Source organism: Erinaceus europaeus, chromosome 15 (assembly GCF_950295315.1).
Source record: "Erinaceus europaeus chromosome 15, mEriEur2.1, whole genome shotgun sequence".
Taxonomy (NCBI): domain Eukaryota; kingdom Metazoa; phylum Chordata; class Mammalia; order Eulipotyphla; family Erinaceidae; genus Erinaceus; species Erinaceus europaeus.
In genome coordinates, this window is record NC_080176.1 from 65115815 (window position 1) to 65128161 (window position 12347).

The 12347-nt window shown below is 41.1% G+C and overlaps 1 long non-coding RNA gene across 2 annotated transcripts; it reads right to left on the reverse strand.

Moving 5' to 3' along the window:
- Positions 1 to 9576: 9576 nt before the first annotated feature.
- Positions 9577 to 11106, reverse strand: LOC107522155 (uncharacterized). Of its 2 annotated transcripts, none has more exons than XR_009544904.1 (3): positions 11002 to 11106; positions 10782 to 10873; positions 9577 to 9912 (listed from the first exon to the last, which is right to left on the reverse strand). It is a non-coding gene; the product is annotated as an uncharacterized LOC107522155 (long non-coding RNA). The 2 variants fall into 2 exon arrangements; XR_001601385.2 differs by having other exon boundaries at positions 10965 to 11099.
- Between the last annotated feature and the right edge of the window lie 1241 nt (positions 11107 to 12347).

The window sequence follows — 12347 nt, forward strand, 5'->3', positions numbered from 1 at the left end:
ATTATGCAATACCCCCCCCCCCCCAACTATGGAGAATTTTAAAAGCCCTGAGAGTTCACAGCCTCGGGAGTGGATAAAGTGTTGTGCTCTGAAGCATGGGGCCCCAAGTGCTATCCCCAGCATCTCATAAGCCAGGATGATGGTCCAATTCTCTTTCTGGCTTGTCTTCCTCCTCTCTCCTCTCTCCTCCACCCTCCTCCACCCTCCTCCTTCTCCCCTTCCTCCTAGTCCATGTCCTCTCTTATTAACATGTGATTAAAAAAAAAAAAAAGCTAATAGGGGGTCGGGCGGTAGCACAGCAAGTTAAGTGTACATGGCGGAAAGCGCAAGGACCGGCGTTAAGGATCCGGGTTCTAACCCCGGGGTCCCCACCTGCAGGGGAGTCACTTCACAGGCGGTGAAGCAGGTGTCAATCTTTCTCTCCCCCTCTGTCTTCCCCTCCCCTCTCCATTTCTCTCCTATCCAACAACAAACGACGTCAACAACAACAATAATAACCACAACAAGGCTACAACAAGGGCAACAAAAGCGGGGAAAAAAATGGCCTCCAGAAGCAGTGGATTCGTGGGGCAAGCACCAAGACCCAGCAATAACCCTGGAGGCAAAAAAAAAAAAAAGATAATAGGTCATGCCAAGAGTTAAACATTAATCTTGTGCAAAGTGAGCTGGCTGCAAAAACACTCTTGTACAAGGAAACAGAATGTTTTGTTCTCTTCTGTTCAATAAGAAACATAGTATGAAGAGATGAGATACTTAATGCTTAACATCTTAGTCAACATTCCCTTTAGACTAAGACCACCTAGTCAGAAAACAAATGGTCTCAAACTATGCTGAGATGAAAATTTCCACCATTAGACCCCCTTGAAACCAACGTATATACCCTTTCCCCCCCCCACCACCACATCCCATGTGCTGTAGGGACAGAAGCCTATCCTCAGACCTGTTGGTTCTCTTTGCTGACAATATTAATCTGCTTTTGCTTCTTTCCAATTTCCTTTTGGTAATTTGTTTTATTTTTGCTGCCATGATTATCACTGGGCCACAGCATTTACATGACTTTTGATTTTTAGATAAAGGATGAGAGACAGAAAAGGAGGAGACAGAGAGAAGGAGAGTCATCACAGACAGCACTGCTCTACCATGAAGTATTCCAGTGCTGGTGCTCTCATGTAGAGACTCAAGCCTGGGTCCTCTCAGGGTAACTTAGGCACTCTGCCAAGTAAGCCCTCCCCTGACCCTTCCTTGGTGATTCCTTTTACCCCTACCCACCAGTAACCCTTAAAAAGTCAGAGAATTAAAGGTCTGCTCAAGGTAATTTAGCTAACTTGAGCAGCCTTGACCATTAAACACAACCTGGGAAGTAATGCCAAGGAGAAGGAATTGAATCTTAAGCTTAAGGTCCCAAGTTTAAAACCTGGTGTCACATGTGTCAGAGATGCTCTGGTCTCTCTCTACCCCATTTCTCTCATTAGTAAACAAACTAACAAAATCAACTTTAAAAAAGAGATTTTAAAAAGGCCAGGTGGTGGCGCACCTGATAAGCGCTCATGTTACAGGGCATAAAGACTAAGGTTTGAGCCCCTGGTCCCCATCTGTAGGGGTAAAGCTTCACAAGTGGTGAAGCAATGCTGCAGGTGTCTTTCTCCCTCTCTATCTTCCCCCTCCCCTCTCAATGTCTCTCTGTCTCTAGCTAGTAAATAAATAAGTAAATAAATAAATATTTTTAAAAAGAGATTAAAAAACAGAAAACACCAGTATTCTTCACACTTGTACCCCACCCATACAGGCTTGGGGTGTCTTGGTCTAGTAAATGTCAACATGTCCCATTCCAAGTCAGAAAATTTTGATTTCTTATTGAGGAGAGGGTATGGAGGAAATGAGATTTTTTTTTTTCAACTTTGGCTGTATTTCTAGGTTTCTTTTATTTTATTTTATTTTTTCTTTATTGGGTAATTAATGTATCACAATGCACAGTAAATACAATAGTTTGTGCATGCATAACATTTCCCACTTATCTTTTTTTAAAGATTTTATTTATTTATTAATGAGAGAAATGGGAAGAGAGAGACCAGAGCGTCTCTGGCACATGTGACACTAGGGATTAAATTTGGGAAATTAAGCTTGACTCTCTTTGCATAACCACTGGTTTACCTCTGCCCCACCCTGCTTTAGCTCTTGATCAGGAGTCAATGATTAAGCAAAAAAGCCTACTTATAGCTTAAAAGCCCTCAGGCTCCCATAGCCTACAGGGAAGAAATAGGACAAAAGAGGATTTTAAGCCACTGTGCTCCAACTCAGGGATTAAAATAATATTGAAACAGCTGTCAGTTTCCACAACTGTGAACCCTTTAAGTACCTTACTTAGACACAAGTCAATCCAGGCAATAGTGATCGGTAATTTGAAAAGTACTGAGAAAGGGACCTCATAACATACTATATAAAATGGTTAAACCAATAAGAAGAAATACTGGAGAAATGAACCAGGACAAGAGTCCAGCTAAAAGCCCCCCAAAGGGTAAAGCACAAAATAATGAGGTCAGCATCCAACCACTAGTTAAGGAAATAGTCACAGGAGTGAGTAAAGAGTTTGAAAGAATTTTCATCAGAAATGCAGAAACAACAAATGAGACTCTGGAAGAAAACACTATTATCTCAAGGTTATTAGAGAGCTGAAAGCTGAAATAGCTGAGCTAAGAACACAACTAGCTGAACAAGCTAAAACAGTATCAGAACAGGGTAACAAAATAGATGAACTCTAGAAGAGAGTAGAGGGGAGAGAGAATAGAATCAATGAGGCTGAAAACAAAATTAGCAAGATCAAGAACAAATTACAGACAACTAAAAAAGAGATAAGAGATCTCAAAAAAATTAAGAGATATTGAAAACAACAACAGAGACCTATAGGATGAATTCAAAAGAAATAATATACGCATTATTGGCTTACCAGAGGAAGAAAGAAACGGAGGGGAAGGAAGCATTCTTCAGGTCATAATAGCTGAGAACTTCTCTAGTCTAGACAACATCAAAGACAAAAAGGTTCAAGATGCCCAGAGGGTCCCAAATAGAATAAAGAAAGAATCTGAGCATCTTCTCAGACCACAGTGGAATGAAACTAACACTTAACAATCAACAAAAGATTAGTAATAGTCCCAAAATGTGGAAGCTCAACAGTACACTTCTTAACAACATCTGGGTAAAAGAGGAAATAAAGGAAGAAATCAAAATGTTATGAGAGTTCAATGAAAATGAAGACACAAGCTATCCATATATTGGGACACACCTAAGGCAGTACTGAGAGGGAATTTCATAGCCATACAAGCACACATTAGGAAACAAGAAAAAGCACAAATAAGTAGCCTGATTACACACCTTAAAGATCTAGAAGAAGAACAAAGGAACACTAAAGCAACCAGAAGGACAGAAATCACTAAAGTTAGGGCAGAAATAAATAACATTGAGAATAGGAAAACCATACAAGAGATAAACGAAAGTAAATGTTGGTTCTTCGAAAGAGTGAACAAAATTGACAAACCCTTAGCCAGACTCACAAAACAAAAAAGGGAGAAGACCCAAATAAATCAGATAGTAAATGAAAGAGGAGATATCACAACAGAAATTCAGCATATCATGTGAGGCTTCTATGAACAACTATATGCCCCCAAGCTAGAGAACCTGGGAGAAATGGACGATTTCCTAGATACCTACCAACTTCCAAAACTAAGTAAAGAGGAAGTGGATAACATGAACAGGCCCATCACAGCCAATGAAATTGAAACAGTTATCAAAAATCTTCCCAAAAATAAAAGTCCTGGACCAGATGGTTTTACAAATGAATTCTACAAAACCTTCAAAGAAGAACTAATACCTCTACTTCTAACAGTCTTCCAGAAGATTGAAGACACTGGAATACTCCCTTCCAGCTTCTATGAAGCCAGCATCACTCTGATACCAAAAGCAGACAAGGACACAACCAAAAAAGAAAACTACAGACCAATATCTCTGATGAACATAGATGTCAAAATATTGAACAAAATTCTAGCCAACCAGATACAGCACTATATTAAAAAGATTGTTCATCATGACCAAGTGGTGTTTTTCCCAGGCACACAAGGTTGGTTTAATATACATAAATCAAATCAACGTGATCCACTACATCAATAAAAGCAAGACCAAAAACCACATGGTCATATCAATAGATACAGAGAAAGCCTTTGACAAAATATAACATCCCTTTATAATCACAACACTACAAAAAATGGGAATAGATGGGAAATTCTTGAAGATAGTGGAGTCTATATATAGCACACCTTCAGCCAACATTTTACTGATTGGTGAAAAACTGGAAGCATTTGCCCTCAGATCAGGTACTAGACATGGATGTCCACTATCACCATTACTATTCAACATAGTGTTGGAAGTTCTTGCCATAGCAATCGGGCAGGAATAAGGTATTAAAGGCATACAGATTGGAAGAGAAGAAGTCAAACTCTCCCTGTTTGCAGATGACATGATAATATACACAGAAAAACCTAAGGAATCCAGCAATTATCTTTTGGAAATCATCAGGCAATACAGTAAGGTGTCAGGCTACAAAATTAACCTTCAAAGTCAGTGGCATTCCTTTATGCAAACACCAAGTTAGAAGAAGATGAAATCCAGAAATCAATTCCTTTTACTATAGCAACAAAAACAATAAAATATCTAGGAATAAACCTAACCAAAGAAATGAAAGACTTGTATACTGAAAATTATGAGTCACTACTCAAGGAAATTGAAAAAGACACAAAGAAGTGGAAAGATATTCTATGTACATAAGTTGGAAGAATTAACATCATCAAAATGAATATACTACCCAGAGCCATATACAAAGTTAATGCTATCCCCATCAAGATCTTAAGCACATTTTTTAGGAGAATAGAACAAATGCTACAATGTTTATCTGGAACCAGAAAAGACCTAGAATTTCCAAAACAATCTTGAGAAAAAAGAACAGAACTGGTGGCATCACACTCCCAGATCTCAAATTGTATTATAGGGCCGTTGTCATCAAAAATGCTTGGTGCTGGAACATGAATAGACACACTGACCAGTGGAATAGAATTGAAAGCTCAGAAGTAACCCCCCACAATATGGGCATTTAATCTTTGACAAAGGTGCCCAGACTATTAAATGGGGAAAGCAGAGTCTCTTCAACAAATGGTGTTGGAAACAATGGGTTGAAACATACAGAAGAATGAAACTGAACCACTATACTTCATAAAATTCAAAATTAAATTCCAAGTGGATCAAGGACTTGGATGTTAGACCACAAACTATTAGATACTTAGAAGAAAATATTGACAGAACTCTTTTCCGCATAAATTTTAAAGACATCTTCAATGAAACAAATCCAACTGTAAAGAAGACTAAGACAAGCATAAACTTATGGGACTATATAAAATTAAAAAGCTTCTGCACAGCAAAAGAAACCATTACTCAAACCAAGAGACCCATCACAGAATGGGAGAATATCTTTACATGCCATACTTCAGACAAGAGGCTAATAACCAGAATATATAAAGAACTTGCAAATCTCAACAACAAGACAACAAACAACCCCATCAAAAAATGGGGGGAGGACATGGACAGAATATTCACCAGAAGAGATCCAAGAGGCCAAGAAACACATGAAAAAAATGTTCCAAGTCTCTGTCAGAGAAATGCAAATAAAGACAACAATGAGATATCACTGTACTCCTATAAGAATGTCATACATCAGAAAAGGTAACAGAAGCAAATGCTTGAGAGGGTGTGGGGTCAAAGGAACCCTCCTACACTGCTGGTGGGAATGTCAATTGGCCCAACCTCTGTGGAGAACAATCTGGAGAACTCTCAGAAGGCTAGAAATGGACCTACCCTATGATCCTGTAAATCCTCTTCTGGGGATATATCCTAAGGAACCCAACACACCCATCCAAAAAGATCTGTGTACACTATGTTCTTGGCAGTGCAATTTGTAACAGGCAAAACCTGGAAGCAACCCAGTTGTCCAACAACAGATGAGTGGCTGAGCAAGTTGTGGTCTATATACACAATGGAATACTACTCAGCTATTAGAAAAAGTGACTTCGGGAGTTGGGCGTTAGCACAGCGGGTTAAGTGCACATGGCACAAAGCACAAGGACCAGTGTAAAGATTCCGGTTCAAGCCCTGGGCTCCCCACCTGCAGGGGAAGTCGCTTCACAGGCAGTGAAACAGGTTTGCAGGTGTCTGTCTTCCTCTCCACCTCTTTGTCTTCCCCTCTTCTCTCTAATTCTCTCTGTCCTATCCAACAACCATGACATCATCAACAACAATAACTACAACAACAAAACAACAAGGGCAACAAAAGGGAAAATAAATTTTAAAAAGTTTAAAAAGATGGTTGTCGGGTCTCTGGTGGGGTGATCTCTAGGGGAAAGGTAACGGACCGGTTCTTTCTCACTCACAACAGGGGTGACACGAAGTAAAAGATGCCAGAACTCAGAACTCATTTATTAGCAAGGTGGACATGAGTTAAATAGAAAAACAAATGAAGGGAATTATTACTGAAATATGTCAGAAATTACAGGTTTCTTAACGGTCGGCATGCCCCTAAGGTAGAAGGCTGGTATGACAGGAATTGATGAGATACAAGACAGTTATTCTCCATGACACAAGCAACTTAATTATCCAAAGGTATTTGAGAGAAGCATAGGGGTTAAACCCGTAGGGTGAGACAGAGAGAAGATGGATATCAAAAGACCATATAGTTTGGAATTTCTCTTGTCTGGGGTCTGAGGTGTGTGATGAAGTGTGTGATAAGGTGTGTTCTTCTGTGATCAGAAGGTGACTTTGAATAAGTGAATCTGCGGCCATGTGGCCTACAGTTAATGGAGGGAAGTACTGGGGTTTCTGTGGGCCTGAGAGTCAAGAAGGAAAGAACTAAGTGTGAGTTTCCCCCCTTTTGCTCACCTTGGCTGAGAGAGACTTACCAAGAGGTTATCTTCTCAGACCTCCATCCAAGGACAGGGGTGGTTCTCCCTAAGCTCTATCAGGCTTACACATAGTCCCAACAGATGGTGACTTCACTGTTTTCAGCTGATCTTGGATGGACCTTGAAAAGTTCATGTTAAGTGAAATAAGTCAGAAACAGAAGGATGAATATGGGATGATCTCACTCTCAGGCAGAAGTTGAAAAGCAAGATCAGAAGAGAAAACACAAGTAGAACCTGAACTGGAATTGGTGTATTGCACCAAAGTAAAAGACTCTGGGGTTGGGGGGGGGAGATTAACGGTCCAAGAAGGATGATAGAGGACCTAGTGGGGGTTGTATTGTTATATGGAAAACTGGGAAATGTTATGCATGTACAAACTATTGTATTTACTGTTGAATGTAAAACATTAATTCCCCAATAAAGAAATTTAAAAAAAGTTTATCCAAACTCTTCCATATATATATATCGTCTCCAGTTGTTTGGGCTCGATGACAACACTACAAATCTAGCAGCCATTTTTCTTTCTTTCTTTTTTTTCCTTCTTTCCATTTTACTGGATAGGACAGAGAGAAATTGGGAGAGGAGGGAGAGAGAGAAAGAGAGAGAGAGAGAGAGAGAGAGAGGGAGGGAGAGAGAGAAAGACACCTGCAGATCTGTTTCCCTGCTTGTTAAGCGTCACCCCTCCAGGTGGGGGGGGAGGGACTCAAGCCCGTGTCCTTGCACATAGTACTATGTGTGCTTAACCTGATTCGCCCTGCCTGGTCTCTCATATAAGGATCTTAATCTCAGTGTCATAAATGTGGTTGTGTCAATCTATCCTCAGACCAGACCTCCCCTGTTTAGGGAGACTGGAGCCCTTTTATCAGAACATGTTAGTACACTATGTTTCTGAATGAGCAATCCAAGAGTGCCATGTTAAGACTTGCCTGGGTTGTGTAACACACACATAAGACTTGTAGGCATGAACGTTTTCCCCAGATGCTGCATGAAATAGTCACTAGTAGAGCTTGTAACTGAGAACTAGAGCTGGTCTTTGTTGAGAGGATTTATAGGCACTTTGCTACAGACTTTATTTATTATCATTATTATAATAACTATTATTATTTTACCAGAGTACTGCTCAGCTGTGCTTTATGGTGGTATGGGGAATTGAACCTGAGACCTGTGGTGCCTTAGACATTAAAGTTTCTTTGCATAACCATTATGCTATCTCCATTTACAAGAACCTAGGTTTAAACCCTCCCCCCATCCCCACCTGCAAAAGGGGAAACTTCACAAGCAGTGGAGCAGTGCTGCAAGTCTCTCTCTCCCCTCTCTCTCCTGCTTCCTTCTCTTTTTCCTTCTGTTTCTTTTCTTTTTTTAAAATTTATTTCTTTATTGGGGAATTAATGTTTTACATTCAACATTCCTTCTGTTTCTTAAAAAAAGAAAAGGGAAACATGACAAAAGTTCCTCAGGAACAGTGGCGTCATGTAGCCTTGTGTGTCGGCACCAGCCCTAACTAACTCCACCTCTCATGAGGTTTCTCCCCAATAGCTGCCCCCCCCCATGTGATTGCTCAGGACTTGAGCCTGGGTCCCTGGAGGTGCTAACATATGTGCTCTACTGGGGGAACAATCTGTCAGTCCCCTCCACTCAGTTTTTTAATTTAAAGATTTATTTATTTATAAGAGAAGAGAGATAATCAGAATAGCCCACTGTCACATGCTATGCCAGGGATTATTCCCATTTTGTAAATATAGAGCTCTAGCCATTGTGCCACCTCTCAGGCAACATTATATGCACATTAAAAGTATTCCATTTTTGGTGTTTAAGAACTGTACATCAATACTCACAATTAATTCTGAATGCTTTCACTACTTCATACAATAAATTTTACCTGTTAACAGTCAACCATTATTTTCCTCTTAACCTGGCCCTAGGGAATCACATATCTTCTTTTTGCTTTCATATAATTGTTCAGACTGAATCTTTCATGCTTACAGAATCATGTGTGTAGCATTCTGTGACTAACTTTTTAGCATGATTTCAAGATGAATTCATGGAAGGACCAGAGATATAGCATAATGATTATGCAATTTTTTTTCTCCTCCTCCTCGTCCTTTTCCCCTCCCTCTCCTTTTCCCTTTCCTCCTCTTCTTTTTTCCTTGCTACTAGGGATACCATTGGGCTCATTGCCAGTACACCACTCCACTGCTCCCAGTGGCCATTTTTTTTTTAACTTTTTTGTTAAGACAGAGAGAAATAAAGAACGAGAAGAGGGAGAGAGGAGAGACACCTGCAGCACTGGCTCCACTGCTTGTGAAGCTTCCCCCTTGCAAATAGGGACTTGAGGCTTGAACCCAGGTTCACATGCATGGTAACATATGCACTCTACAGGGTGTGCCACCATCTGACCCTGAAAAAAAAACCTACTTTCATCTGAGCTTCTGAGTTAACAGGTTAACAGGCTAAAAATCTGGCATCATTATAAGTTAGAAATAAGCAGTTCTCTCTCTTTCTCTGTCTCTCTCTCAAACTCACACACACACATACACACATTTATGTAGTAGTAATTCAATATTTTTATGTACAAATAATATATTGATTGGATATTCCACATTTTTATTCATTAATTGATATTTGGGATGTTTCCATTTTGGAAGCAATTATGAAAATGCTGCTATGAACATCTGTGACATTTCCAAGGCCATATGTTTGCATTCTTGGGTATATACTTAAGAAGGGAATAGCCGAATCATTTCTTCAAACATTGGATGAGCTGCAAGGCTGCTTCTCGAAGCAAATGCACCCTTTAATGTGCATTCATGTCCCCGGCAGGGTCTTTCACCATGTTGTATGCATTCAAAGGGCTGAACCACGCACTTTGTAATTGCCTAAGTGCAGATGGAGGCGTTTCTAGGCCACTCTTCTGGCTCTACAGAAACAAAGGAATGTGAATGCTGACACAGTTTGCAGCTCTAAACACAATCTATCAACAGTCTATGATGAGGGCTGGAAAGCCATTCACTGTTGCCCAGTCAAATTCTAGCAATAAACAGGAGAGCCATAGGTGCAGGGGGAGCTCTGCTCCTGTGGTGTTTCTAGCAGAGTGAAAAAGCAGCCCTGGAGTAGTGACCGCGCACACACTCAAGACCCCGGCTCGGAGCTGGGGGGATGAGCATATCGGTTCTGCTAAAAACTTTCTGTCTGGGGCTTTGAGGTCTCAGGTTCAACCCTCAACATTATGATACGCCAAGATTAAGCAGTGCTCTGGCCTCTCTGTATCTTTCCCTCTGTACTGCTTTTGCATTAATATATATATATATATATATATATATCATATATACACATATATAATGTATACATGGCTCTATGAAAAACAATAACAAAAGATTCTGTAGTAATCAGTATTGCCTTGATCTGCTCCATCATTTCTCTGTTTCCCAGGTCAGACACGTCTCTGTCATGGTTGAACTGGAGACATGAAGCTGTCTAGAAAGCTGAGAACCACAGGCTTGAAAGTGAAGCTCCATCACCTCCCATAAACCACAGTCCAAGGGATGCAGTAATTACACAGGTCAAGCTGGGTTACAGCCAGCTCAGAGCCCGGCTCTGGCCTCCCAATCTGGTGTTTCTCCTGGGAAAAACAAATCCCAAGCACAGCAGACAACCCTCTGGCTAGATCTTGGAGACATAATGGTCATCAAAGACCCCATGGGATGATTTTTCCAGAGACACCATTGATACTGTTAAAGATGACTCGTGGAGGATATTTCTTGAAGGTGGGGTATTTGGTGAGCTCACCTGTCAAATCTCTTAACCATCATGGGAGCACTGCCCCTCATACTGGGGGTAGGTAGGGAGCATACCTGCGGTCCAGATGCACTGGGTTAAACCTAAGGGAGGGAAAAGCCAGAGAAATCTCAGGGTCTCTACTACCCCACCCCACCCACCCCACCTCACCTCACCCACCCCACCCCACCTCACCTCGTCCTAAATTTCCGCCTTTAACGACGATGCTCACATTGCCAGTGGCGCCTCCACTTCCCGCAGCACCCAGTTAATCCACAGATCTTCATATTTTTGCGCAGGGGTAAGAAAAGTATACCATAGAAGCCTGGGCGGGGGGACAGGGGATGGAGGTGTGTTCTATCACCATGGGAACCAAGGACGCCGGTCCAAAGACTTCCTAAGGCGCTGGTTGGCGGAGTGTGCACGGAACCTGCCTCTCCATTGGCCCGCGCTGACAGCGGCTGTTTTTCTTGGATTCTTACCTGGATTCGAATGGAACTGTGGAGAATCTCCCCGATTAATCCGATTAAGGTTATTACCACACCTTCCTTTCCTACGAAAAGCTCACGGTGTAGTAGGAGAGACAACTTGAAGTCAATTTCAGACCAATTAAAAAGCATCAATCTAATTACAAGGAAGGACTGCAATTTACATAATAATCTGACCCGGTCTTTTTTTTTTCTTCAAAATTTTATTTGTAATTAATGGTGGTTCTATGCTTCCATCCACCTAATGATAGTTACTGCAGTTCTCACAAAGACTTAGAGACCGTTTGCTTCTGTTTTTTGCTTTGCTTTGTTTGCAAGTTCATGTGTTCCAGTTCTTTAGATGCCACGTATTTGTGAAACCATCTCTGACGCAGTCTCTAAGGGAATCAAGGAAGATTGTAGAAGGAATGAATGAGCTAAAATTGAAAAGAGAAGCCAGGATTATTACACCTCTAGCGAAACATGTTGCGGATGGATAGTCTAGATTGAAGAGCATCCTGAGCACAGATGCGCTTGGCCTGGTAGAGAAAGGGTTGGGAACTGTGGCTGCAGAAATGGTTCAGCTGGTAGAGCATCACACTTGCATGCCTGAGATTCCTGATTCCATCCCCAGCACACGGCCCCAAGTGATGCTCTGATTTTCGTGGTTCTTGGGCCTAGGTCTGTCTGTTACATGAGGCTTGCTGTATGCAAACCATACACATCATCACAAACCCATCCCTTCTATTCTCTACCTTGCATTCATTCCCTTTAGCAAGCCTGAACTCTTTTCTTTAAATTTCTCATTAGATTTAATAGTGGTTTGTGATATTATAATATTAGGGGGCTAGGTGGTGGTCCATCTAACTAAGTGCACACGTTACAGTGCACAAGGACCTGGGTTCAAGCCCTCGGTGCCCACCTGCAGAGGGAAACCTTCATGAGTAGTGAAGCAGGGGTGCAGGTGTCTCTCTGTCTCTTTCTCTCTGTGTCTCCCCACCCTCTCAATTCCTATACAATAATAAATAAAATATCTTTATTTTTTTTAATTTTCTAATTCTTTTATTGCAAGGGAGGTAGATGAATCTTTATAGATTGTGATTACAGTCAG